Source organism: Manis javanica, chromosome 13, assembly GCF_040802235.1.
Source record: "Manis javanica isolate MJ-LG chromosome 13, MJ_LKY, whole genome shotgun sequence".
Lineage (NCBI taxonomy): Eukaryota > Metazoa > Chordata > Mammalia > Pholidota > Manidae > Manis > Manis javanica.
In genome coordinates, this window is record NC_133168.1 from 86,207,814 (window position 1) to 86,218,549 (window position 10,736).

Below are 10,736 nucleotides of genomic sequence, written 5' to 3' on the forward strand. Positions count from 1 at the left end.
ACTCCATCAGCTTTGGACATGATTTCCCACTGCAACATCTCTCTCACGTTATTGGAATGTAGTGGTTATGAGCCAGGCTCTGGAGCCATACTGCCTGGCTTCTAATGCTGGTTCTACCACTTCGTAGCTGTGGGACCTGAGGTAAATAACCTACCCTCTCTGTACATCAGAGATAATTGTACCTACCTCTAGGGTTGTTTTGCAGTTTAAATGAATCAATAGAGAACACTTATCTAGTCCTATTCTAAACGCTTTACATGTATTAACTATTACCTAAAACAGTGCCTAGCCTCTAGTAACGTGTATGTATCTATACGAATAGCATTTTACCATTTCTAATCACTGCCCAGGTCAGAAGCTCCCCTGGCTAGGATCACAGCTTGGCAACAGCTGCAGAGACAAGGAGCAGATCTGTTCTGCATGCTCTCCTCCCCATCCTACCCAGCCTATGCTTGCTGATTGTAATGGATTGAGTTATGTCACCCTGAAAAGATATATTGTGGTTTTAACCGCCAAGATCTTACTGGGAAATAGGGTCCTTGCAGATGTAATTAAGATGAGGTCATACTGGCTTAGGGTTGGCCTCTAATGCAACGTGACTGGCCAGATGACGTAAAGATACGCAAAAAAAAACCACCCAGGATTCTACAAACCAAAGCGACTGGAACAGGTGCCACCTTGGCCCTCAGAACTAATCCTGCTGACACTTTATTCTGGGCTTCTAGCCTCCAGAACTGGGAGACCTTCCATTTCTGTTGTTTAGGGTGCCCTCCCCGCGCCGTATGTGGTCCTTCTTTAGGGCAGCCCTACCAGACTAACCCACTGAAGGGAGGAAGGAGGATGGCGGGAGATCGCGGGGCAGGTCGTTAAGGACAAGCAGCAGCCGCGCAGGCTAGGAGCCCGCGGAAGACGCGCCCCCTAACGCTTCGACCTTGGGTCACCCACCGTTCTCCCTCAGCCCCGCCCCGGCTCTCAACAGGGCGCAGGCGCAGGCCAGACTCGGGCAGGCGGCGGGGCGCAGGCGCAGGCCAGACTCGGGCAGGCGGCGGGGCGCAGGCGCAGGCAAGACAGGCGGTGGAGAGTGGGGGGTGGGGATGGCGGCCGGGCGTAAGCGCAGAACACACCGGGGTGGGGGGAGGGGGTCGTGGGGCAGGCGGCGGAGCACATGCGCAGGGGAGACCGGTAGTGGGGGTGGGAGGCTTAGGGGCTGGGGTGTGGGGCTGGCGGCGGGCCGCATGCGCAGGGAAGACCGGCCGTGGGGCTTGGGGGGTTAAGGGGTGAGGGCTGGGGAGTGGGGCTGGCAGCGGGGCTCAGACACAGAGCAGATCGGCGTGGGGTCGGAGTCTGGCGGCGCGGAGCAGACGCAACCCGTTGGGGCGTGCGAGGCGGGCTGGTTGACCCGGAGGAAGGGTCTTGTCGCGGGTGAGCTGGGTGACGTGTCAGCCTCACGGTGCGGTCACCGCGCGCGCGCGCCTCCTAAACTGGGCTTAGCTTCTCAGCGTCGATCCCACTTCTGGGCATTTGCATATCACTATTAGTTTTTGGTGTAGGCGTGCGAAGAGGCTTGGCACGCACGGAGCGCACGCAGGTCTTTGAGTGAACGTAGGGGTGGAGAATTGAGTAACGGACGAGTGAGGCGGGAAGCCCCAGTGTGGCTTTCAGCTAAGAAGAGTCAGTGGTTGTGCTTGCTTATCAGTTACTGTCCATTACACAGAAGAAAGAATAGAAATGTGGGAAAACTCGGCCCCCTTGTTAAATCATGTAATAGGTCAGTTAGAAGAGTGGCAAAGAACTTACTTCTTTCAGGTCCCTAACTATACCGAAAGACCTAAATGTTCATGAAAATTGTTTTTGAAGATAATGCGTTTGATGTGTTATATGCAGAAATTATTTCGAGAGTTTCCTAGTAATTCTATGATGAACAGAAACACAAATGAAGTTTTACAGGTCTCAATACGATAGGTTTTAGTTTGTGATTTTTGTTTTACCTGCCATGTTATCTGCATCATAATTCTTCGTGGTGTGATTTAAAAAAAAAAAAAAGCATGCACTGCAAGTAAGCTTTCTAAAAATCAAGTAAATTCATTCCGGTGTTTTTTCGGTAATGAAAAAAAGCATCACGTTTTTAAGCTTTTAATAATAAGAGCTGCCATGTATCCAGGGCCTCTCATGTACCAAGCAAAGTGTTAGAAACTTTATATTTGTTCTCTCTTTATGTATTAAGCAATCCAAGTAGCTGCTTCAGAACCCTGGAAATACAGAACAGGGGACAAAAGTTCAGACTCTTAATATCTCTTCCTAGTCCCAGGCATTTCCACCTCCACGTGTCCCAGAACTCCATGCCTTTCCCCAGTCCTGCCACACTCCCGCTGCCAGAAAAATCAGGAAAACCACACACACAGCCATGTGCCTTTTCTTTCGGGATAATCAGCAGCCAGGTTATGCCAGAAACCTGGGAGTCTTGTCCCCTTCTGCCTACTTGTCCCCCACATACCTGTCACCAAAAACCTTGCCAGTTCTTTCTACATATTTCCTTCCCATTTGCTTCATTCCCATCGCCACCACCTTACTCCATCCCATCATTTCCCTGCCTTTTCTGTTGCTGGCTGGAGCCCCACTCTGGCCCTCCTGTCCCTCTCCTGTCTGGTCCGTTTGCTCTGCAGCCAGAGTGATTTTTTCTAATATGCAGATACGCTGTCTGGGTTAAAACATTTCAGAGACAGCCCTTTAATAACCTGGAGGATAAAATCCAGTCACCTGAACTTGGCTTACAGTAGCCTTCAGACAAGGCCTTGTCTGCCTTATCGGCCTATTACAGTCCTTTTTCAATTCTTGCAACTGAACACAATCTCTTTTGCTCTTCAATGTGCAATTCCCTCTGCCTTGACCACTCTTTTCCCTCCTCTATTCCTAGCCAACTTCCATTCAACCTGTAGGGTTCAGCTTAATTATCATTTTCCTGACTCCTCTGGACATTTCTGCTGTATGCTAGCAGAACTCTTTCTGTAAGACTTGCCACCCTACCTTGGCTAAGTTCTGTGGTCCCGTCTGCTTTGGGGAGGGGGCCCATGGTATGAAGATCTTATGATTTAAAACATTTTTTTTTTTCTGAAGACAAGTAATATGTGCCCATTGAGGGAGTGGCTTGCAGGTTGAGGACTGGAACTATTTGGGGCATGTGCATGTTCAGAATTTAAAAACCCAGTGCAGGTGCTAAATGCCTACCTGTTGAATGAAAAGTGGAATAAGTTGCTGCTGTCTTATGATTATTAGAGCTATTTTGAAGTAAGTCTGCTGTTTGAAAATAAATTTAATTCTTATATGTTTCTGTTTTTGTGTACAGGTTAGCAGAACTCATGGTGACTGCATGAGTGGAGCCCGGCTCATGCGTCCCCCAGCGTGGATGGGTACTCGGTCCTGAGAGTGATGGTGGGGGGGCTCTTTCGGCAGAAAAGCAGTAATTAGATATGCATGTAATTTACATAGGAAAATAAGTTCTTGAGTTATAATACGGAATTGCTCCATGCAGATATAATGGGTTTATTCATTAGCGTTACAAGCTCTTAATATATTTCATGTGAATTTTAGGATGTTGTCATTACCAAAAAGGGAGAGAAATAGAGTTTGGGCAGTGATTGCTTTTTATCTCAGCATGAATGATTTGTAATAATTTCCAGTTTTGTATGCATAAAGGTGTCGGGAAGCTTTGCCAAAGCAACTCAGGTGCAATATTAGTGAAAAAGGAATGTGAAAGCACAGTAAAGACTTCGGTGTGAGGGAACCTGTTCTGTCAGTCAATTTATGGGTTTTGTTCCCCTGTCAGGTGAGGAAGTTGCTGATTTCTCCTTGTGTATCATAATGGTCAGAGAATCTGTCATGGAGGCTGTTTAATAATGTTTAGATCAATTAAAAAACATACATATTAATACAGTTCTTCAAGTGGTACATTTCTTTTTTCTGTTATCGTTAATATACAATTACATGAGCAACATTGTGGTTGCTAGACTCCCCCCATTATCAAGTCCCCACCGCATACCCCATCACAGTCACTGTCCAGCAGCGTAGTGAGATGCTAGAGAGTCACTGCTTGTCTCCTCTGTGCTCCGCTGCCTTCCCGGTGCCCCCCGCCCCGCCCCACATTGTGAAGTGCTGCGTATTTTCTTCCCACTGCACTCTTGGCCTCCTTTGGTGATCCTGCAGCGGGCAGCAGTCTCCTGGAGGGCTGGTTTAAAACACGCTGCTGAGCCTCCCCTGGGGTTTCTGTTGGAGCAGGTTTGGGTGGGCCTGTGAATTCGTGTTTTTAATGAGTTCTCGGTGCTGACGAACCTTTGTGCTAGTACCTAATCAGAGGCAGTTTCTTAGGTTTAAGGTAAGCCGTTCAGGATTTCATCCCTACAGTAAGTTAGGGGATAAACAGTTTTGGAAACTTACTTTTGCAAGTCATCTTCTACCATTGTCGCTGCAGTGGTACATCAGTCTATTCTTTTTAATCTGAGCCAGTGGACTGATAAAGTAATACAGGCAGTAAAACAGGGAATCCCTAGTCTTTCTTTAAGGATTTACTATTTTATATATATATATAATATATATACCTTATGTAATATATATACCTTATGTATATATATAAATATATATACCTTATATATACTATATACTATATAAGGACATACTGGCTCTCCAAATCTCATTATGCTTCAGCTGATGTTAGAGCTAGTTTACATTCTATACTTGTAAGGATATAAGGGGTCAGCTTAAGCATGCAAAATATAGCCGTCGTTGAAAAATTGCCATATATTTTCTCTAGAATTAAATAACAAGTTGGGTCAAAGTGCGGAGCTATGAAACTGCATCTAGCATTGGCCTATCTTACAAACTGTGCTATAATTATTGGAAAGCCATCTGTTTTAAAATGAGGTGTTATATTTATGCATAAACTCTTTTTTTAGTCTTTCTTTGATACATAGAATTCTAGGAAGGAGGTTGTTCTCCTGGCCAAAATGAAACACCCCAATATTGTTGCCTTTAAAGAATCATTTGAAGGTCAATGTGAGTCTCCCACCTTCATGCATTTCTGGATTTGATTATGGCCACTCTGCTTTCCTAAAGTATCTTCCACTTGTTTTAGCTGAAGGACATCTGTATATTGTGATGGAATATTGTGATGGAGGGGACCTAATGCAAAAGACTAAACATCAGAAAGGAAAGTTGTTTCCTGAAGATACAATAAGAGACTGACTTACACAGTTTCCCTCAAGGTTTAGAAGCAACTTTTCTCCTAAAATCTGTGTCATTTAAAAGCACTGGTGTCTGATTTCCTGATGGACTAGTTAGAAATAATGTGTTTCTGTACCAGAGTGATTGTTTAGTGTCATCAGGGTATAGCTGGAATAAGAAATGAAATAGACATGTTTACAAAGAATCAAGGAATAAAACTTCCATGTTTAGAAGAATATCAAAATTGTATTTCTCATCACTTTCTGTCCTAGATATTTACAGTTCTGATTGTGATTGTGGTCACATTTTGGGAGGCAAATTAATTCACTGTGTGTTACCAAATCACCAGAGGAATGGAACCTGCATTTCTGTGTCTTGGGAGTACCTAGTCTCAATCTTTTTCCTTCTGAATTTCAGTGTGTTCCCTTAAGTCTAGTGCTTACTCACTTTTAGTGGAAAAGTGCATGCTAAATATCATGGAACAAGTTGACTAAGGGAAATATTTAAGTAAACAACTTTAATGGTGCTGCATTTGATTTAAGGTATAATAACATATTAGGAAAGTATATTGGCATAAATATTTTTCATTTTGAAGTTGTGCTTTTAAAAATATGGGTTCCATAGGAGGTCAGCCTTGGGCACAAATGGATGGCTCTCCATAGCAAAAAGGGGAAAAACATCAGCTTGACATTTAATTATAGGGCCCCTTGGAGTCTGGAGATTCTGAGTACTGTTAACTGGAGGGTTATGAGCTGATCTCAAAGGACTGTTGATGATACAATGAAATCTTTTAATGTTAACATTTGAATATTAAGAAAAAGTAAATGAAAATCATGTAATGCTTGTACTGTAAAAAGTTGTAGCATATTCATTTCTTAGTGGTGAGCTACCTTCCTGTATGTATTCAAGAAATACTTGTATTTGGTTAAATACAATAAAACTATAATGAGCATTCATATGTAAGATACTGACTGACACGTAGGATTCACAGCTTTCCCGAATGTCCCCGGCCACGCTGAGTCTTCGTTGGACTGTGTAATTTCCAGGAGTTCTGCACTCACAGTACATAAAAGTCAGGTCAGCTGAGGCCCAAAGACAATTCTTTGGAGTCTTGGGTTCACACGAGCCAGTGACTGAATTCCTGCACATCTGCATCCTTTTTCCTTACAGATACTTAACTGATTTGTGCAAATGTGCCTTGGAGTAAATCACATTCACAAGAAACGTGTGTTACACAGAGATATCAAGTCCAAGGTAAGTGGACCTAAAAAAAACCCAAAACCATTTCATTCCCTCTATTCTCTGTTATTCTATTTCCTTCTGGGACATTTTATTTATAGTCTATAATACTTAGACTAGCCAAATAAGGTACTACGTGAGAAGAAATCATTAAATCTCTTTCATAGTAGTGTCAACATGTTCCAAGCTCTCTTAGTGACTGATTACTAAGCTGTATGTTCTCAGCTGGAAAATGGTTGAGACCTGGGCTTGCCACGTGGAATTATTCTGACAGAGGGTCGCTGGCTGTCGATCAGGCTCTGCTGATACAGTCTGAAGCTCACCTGTTAGATTTTTAAGCAGTCATCGTGAATTCTCAAGCAGGGGACCGTGTAGCTGTTGAGAGAGTATCCTGTCTTTACGTGTTCTGCTGGGGGACTCAGCTGTTGGTGTTCCTACCGCGCCTCTGTCATCAGCAGGCTGTGAAAGATGCTTCTCCAGAGACGTCTGCCTTATGGAAGACATCATCTGAGCTCTTCTTTTCTTAATGCAGAATATTTTCCTTACCCAAAATGGGAAAGTAAATCTAGGAGATTTTGGATCTGCCTGTCTCCTCTCCCAGTATGTATGTCTATTCTATGGCGGTAACAGTAATCAAAACATCCATTATTTAGGAATGCTCTGTAAGTTGTCTTTGTCTCTTTTTGGTTTTAGTCCCATGGCATTTGCTTGTACATATGTGGGAACACTGTATTACGTACCCCCAGAAATTTGGGAAAACATGCCTTGTAAAAATAAAAGGAAGTGATCTACTTATTTGGTGCCAGGGTGACTGGTGACAGGCATTGTAGCCTACAAACAAGGTTCGGTTTTTAAAACAGTGTATCTAAAGTAGTGTAGAATCTAAATTCCCAGGCTTCTAGATGAAAGCCCTAGTTTTACAGCTGTCTTAATCAGAGCTGAAAGGAGCCGTCAATGCTGAAAGGCGAGTCATCTCTGGGGACTGTATGGATTATGTCACCGGCCCCCAAACTTCACAGCTCCTACTTTTAAAAATCCCAAAGCACAGGTTGCAACCTGAGCAGTTAAATCAGAGTGTCTGGGGTGAGAAACAGCCATTAGTAATTTTCCAGGATCACCAAGTGATTCCAAATGCAGTAAACTTTGGGAACCACTGGATCATGTCATTGAGTTAACATTTATGGATTAGATAATAAATACTTGACTGATAGGTTAATTGGTCACAAGAACATAGTATGAAAATCTTATGATTTAAAACATATTTTTTTCTGAATACAAGTAATATGTGCCCATTGAGGGAGTGGCTCGCAGGGGGAGGACTGGAACTATAGAGATAGACAAGAAGGGAATGGCAGCGTCTCGGTGTTTTTTCCATCCATTCCCTTTTTCCCCAAAACCTAGTTTATATACCATCTATACAGTTTGGTATCTTGCTATTTTTCACTTTATATTACATCATACCCATTTCACCATGTTAAAACTCTTCACAAAAATCGTTAATGGTTGCATAGTATTTTACTACATGACTCTTCCAAAATTTACTTAACATTCCTGTGCCCCTGACCGTGTGTTCCCAGTTCTCAGCGTCATAGACGGTGCTGTGAGCGGTAACGCTCTAGGTGTAAACACGTCCCTGTTTTGCATCGCATGTCGGCATGAATCCCTAGGAGAAACACCTAAAGGCTCTTGTTACCTGCTGCCAAGTTTTCTCTGAAAAGGGTATGATAGTGCATAGTAAGATTCCTTTAAGAGTAAAGTTGGCTGAATCGGGGACAGAACAGCTATAAAGGAGCATACTGGGACAGTTGGGGGAATTTGAGTTTGGGCAAAATACTAGATAATATTGATGAGGGTTACAGTTCCTGGATGTGATCACGGTGCTGGGTTTATAAGGAGGGTGGCCCTGCACTCAGGAGAGGGGTGCTGACATGTTCAGGGGCGAAGTGGTTGATGTGTGCAACCTTTTTTTGAAGAGGTTCGGATACATACAGGAGAGGGAAACGGCACGCAAACGTGACATGTGTTAACATTGGGGGAATCCAGGAAGGGGCATGTGGGCATTTACAACTTTTCTGTGGGTTTCAAATTTCAAAAAACAAAGTTGGGGAAAAGAGTTCATAAAAACCATTAGTTAAAATAAAAAGAATATCATCTAGGAAAAGTCTGGAGGGTGACAAATAGGTGGTAAGAATGATGGAGGGAACAGGAGGTGCTTAGTATAGAGGAGTGGGGGTGTGTGTAGGGCAAACAGGGGAGCCACTCTGGTCTTTGAAGAGCTCCCCTGCAGGAGAGTGGGTCCTCTTGTCCCTCATTTGGGAACGGCGAGCTAATGGACAAGAGTTCCCGGAAGATGCATTTTGGCTTACTGTAAGGAAGAACCATCCCAAGCCACCCCCAGGGGCTGCCGGCTGGGCGAGGGGGGGAGCTGTCCACCAACGCTGCGTCCGCCCGGAGGCCTGCCTGTCAGTGGCATGGAAGGTCCCGGTGGAGGCTGCGCCAAGCGACTCCTGAAGTCCTTCCACCTGTGGTCCTCTGTGCCCACAGATACTCCCTCTCGCAGCAAACACTGCTGAAGCGACACCAGGACCACCCTGATTTGGGGGCTGGGGGTTTCTGCAAACATGATGTTAGGATCTAAGGATCAGGCCCACACTGCCCTATATTTTAATAGCGAGGAACTACTTGGGATTTCTGTTCTTATTAAAGGTAATTTACATTTGTTATGTTGGAAAATGCATGTATTTTCATGTGCTAGCTCATGACCCCCTGGCCGTCGCCTCGTTTCTTCATGCTTCCAGGGACACTGGTCCTTGGGCTGCCTTCTCTCTGAGCTCTGCCCCCTCCAGCACCCGATGAGTGTGGGGTGCACACCGTGAACGGCCCCTTTTAGTCCTGAGGCCTCTATAATGTGCCGGATCCCAGCGCGCGGTTTGCTTTCCCAGGATGAGTTCATTACAGAGGTTTTTTTCCATGTTTCCATTGCTCTTATCTTTGCCTTGATCCACTTTTGTAGCATATGCTAATGGGAAATATCCACTTTTTGGTTCTGTAGTTGTATATTTAGCTTTCCTCCGTCCCTTCCTCCCTCCATCCCTTCTCTTCTCCCTGGAGAAGTCTGAAGTGCATACTGCTGGGGAGCAGGCCCAGGGCTTTCTGGGGAGGAGTGAGGCAAGGGATGTGACGCTTGTAAGCTTGTTAGTGTCATTTGACTTTTTAGAAAGCCATACATCGATTTTTAAAGTATATTAAAAATGTGTGCCTGCAAAAATATCGGTGATGGTGATACACCCGAAGCAGCACTGGTGGTGAGACTTTCTAGGTGAGACGTTTTTACCATTTGTGTTTACCTTTCTCCCGAGTCACCGCAAGATTCTGGTGGTGGTGAGAGCGCAAGATAGCACCTCAAGGACTCCCTTAGGAGGAAGGATGACCAGGCAGCAGGCACATTTATACAATTAAAGTAACTCATCTGACTTCAGTGCAGCTGGCATTTTCTTATGTCCACTCTCTTTCCTTGCATCTGCTTTTACAGTTCAGTTTTCCTTTTTAGTTTCAGGCAAATAGTTGGAAAAGTTTTCTCCTCAAAATATTTCAGGGGTCTGTGAGCCCACTGCCATCTCATTATTCCTGTGAGCTTCAGCACCTGATCAAGCAGGAGTTTAAGAAGAATCCCTCGCAGCGCCCTTCATCTACAAGGTTTCTCTCGAGGCATCTTCGCGTGGCTTCTCCAGAAGTGCTGGCCCCCAGCGGTGCGACCCGTGTTGGACCGGGAACAGTTTACAAGCACATGCAGAAAAAAAATATATCTCTTAAACACAACTGCATGCTATCCATGCTTGTAAAAATTAATGCACACGTATAAAAAAAAGAAAAAGTGAAACTTCCTTTCGCTCCTCTTCTCCCTCCATGACGCTTCCCCAGGTGCGATTGCAGGTAGAGTTTGCATTTCCCTTCAGGTCTTTTTCCAGACATACGTGAATGTCTGTTTACATCTAAATTACATATGTATTCTTACATAGCACTTTTTTTTTTGAAAGTTTTGAGCATTGATCATACTTGATATATATATATTTTTAAAAAGTTTTTTAAGGTATGATTGATATACACTCTTATGAAGGTTTCACATGAAAAAGCAATGTGGTTACTACATTTACCCATATTATCAAGTTCCCACCCAAACCCCAATGCAGGCACTGTCCATCAGTGCAGCAAGATGCCACAGATCCACTATCTTACATAGCATTTTTACATTTCAAGTTTAAATATTGTGGGCAAGAATGTGG

The 10,736-nt window shown here is 44.1% G+C and overlaps 1 long non-coding RNA gene across 1 annotated transcript; it reads left to right on the forward strand.

Annotated features, from left to right (window-relative positions):
* The first annotated feature begins 1,158 nt into the window (after nucleotides 1-1,158).
* LOC140845558 (uncharacterized) lies at nucleotides 1,159-7,246 on the forward strand. The gene is made up of 2 exons (XR_012124401.1): nucleotides 1,159-1,422; nucleotides 3,344-7,246. It is a non-coding gene; the product is annotated as an uncharacterized lncRNA (long non-coding RNA).
* The last annotated feature ends 3,490 nt before the right edge of the window (nucleotides 7,247-10,736 follow it).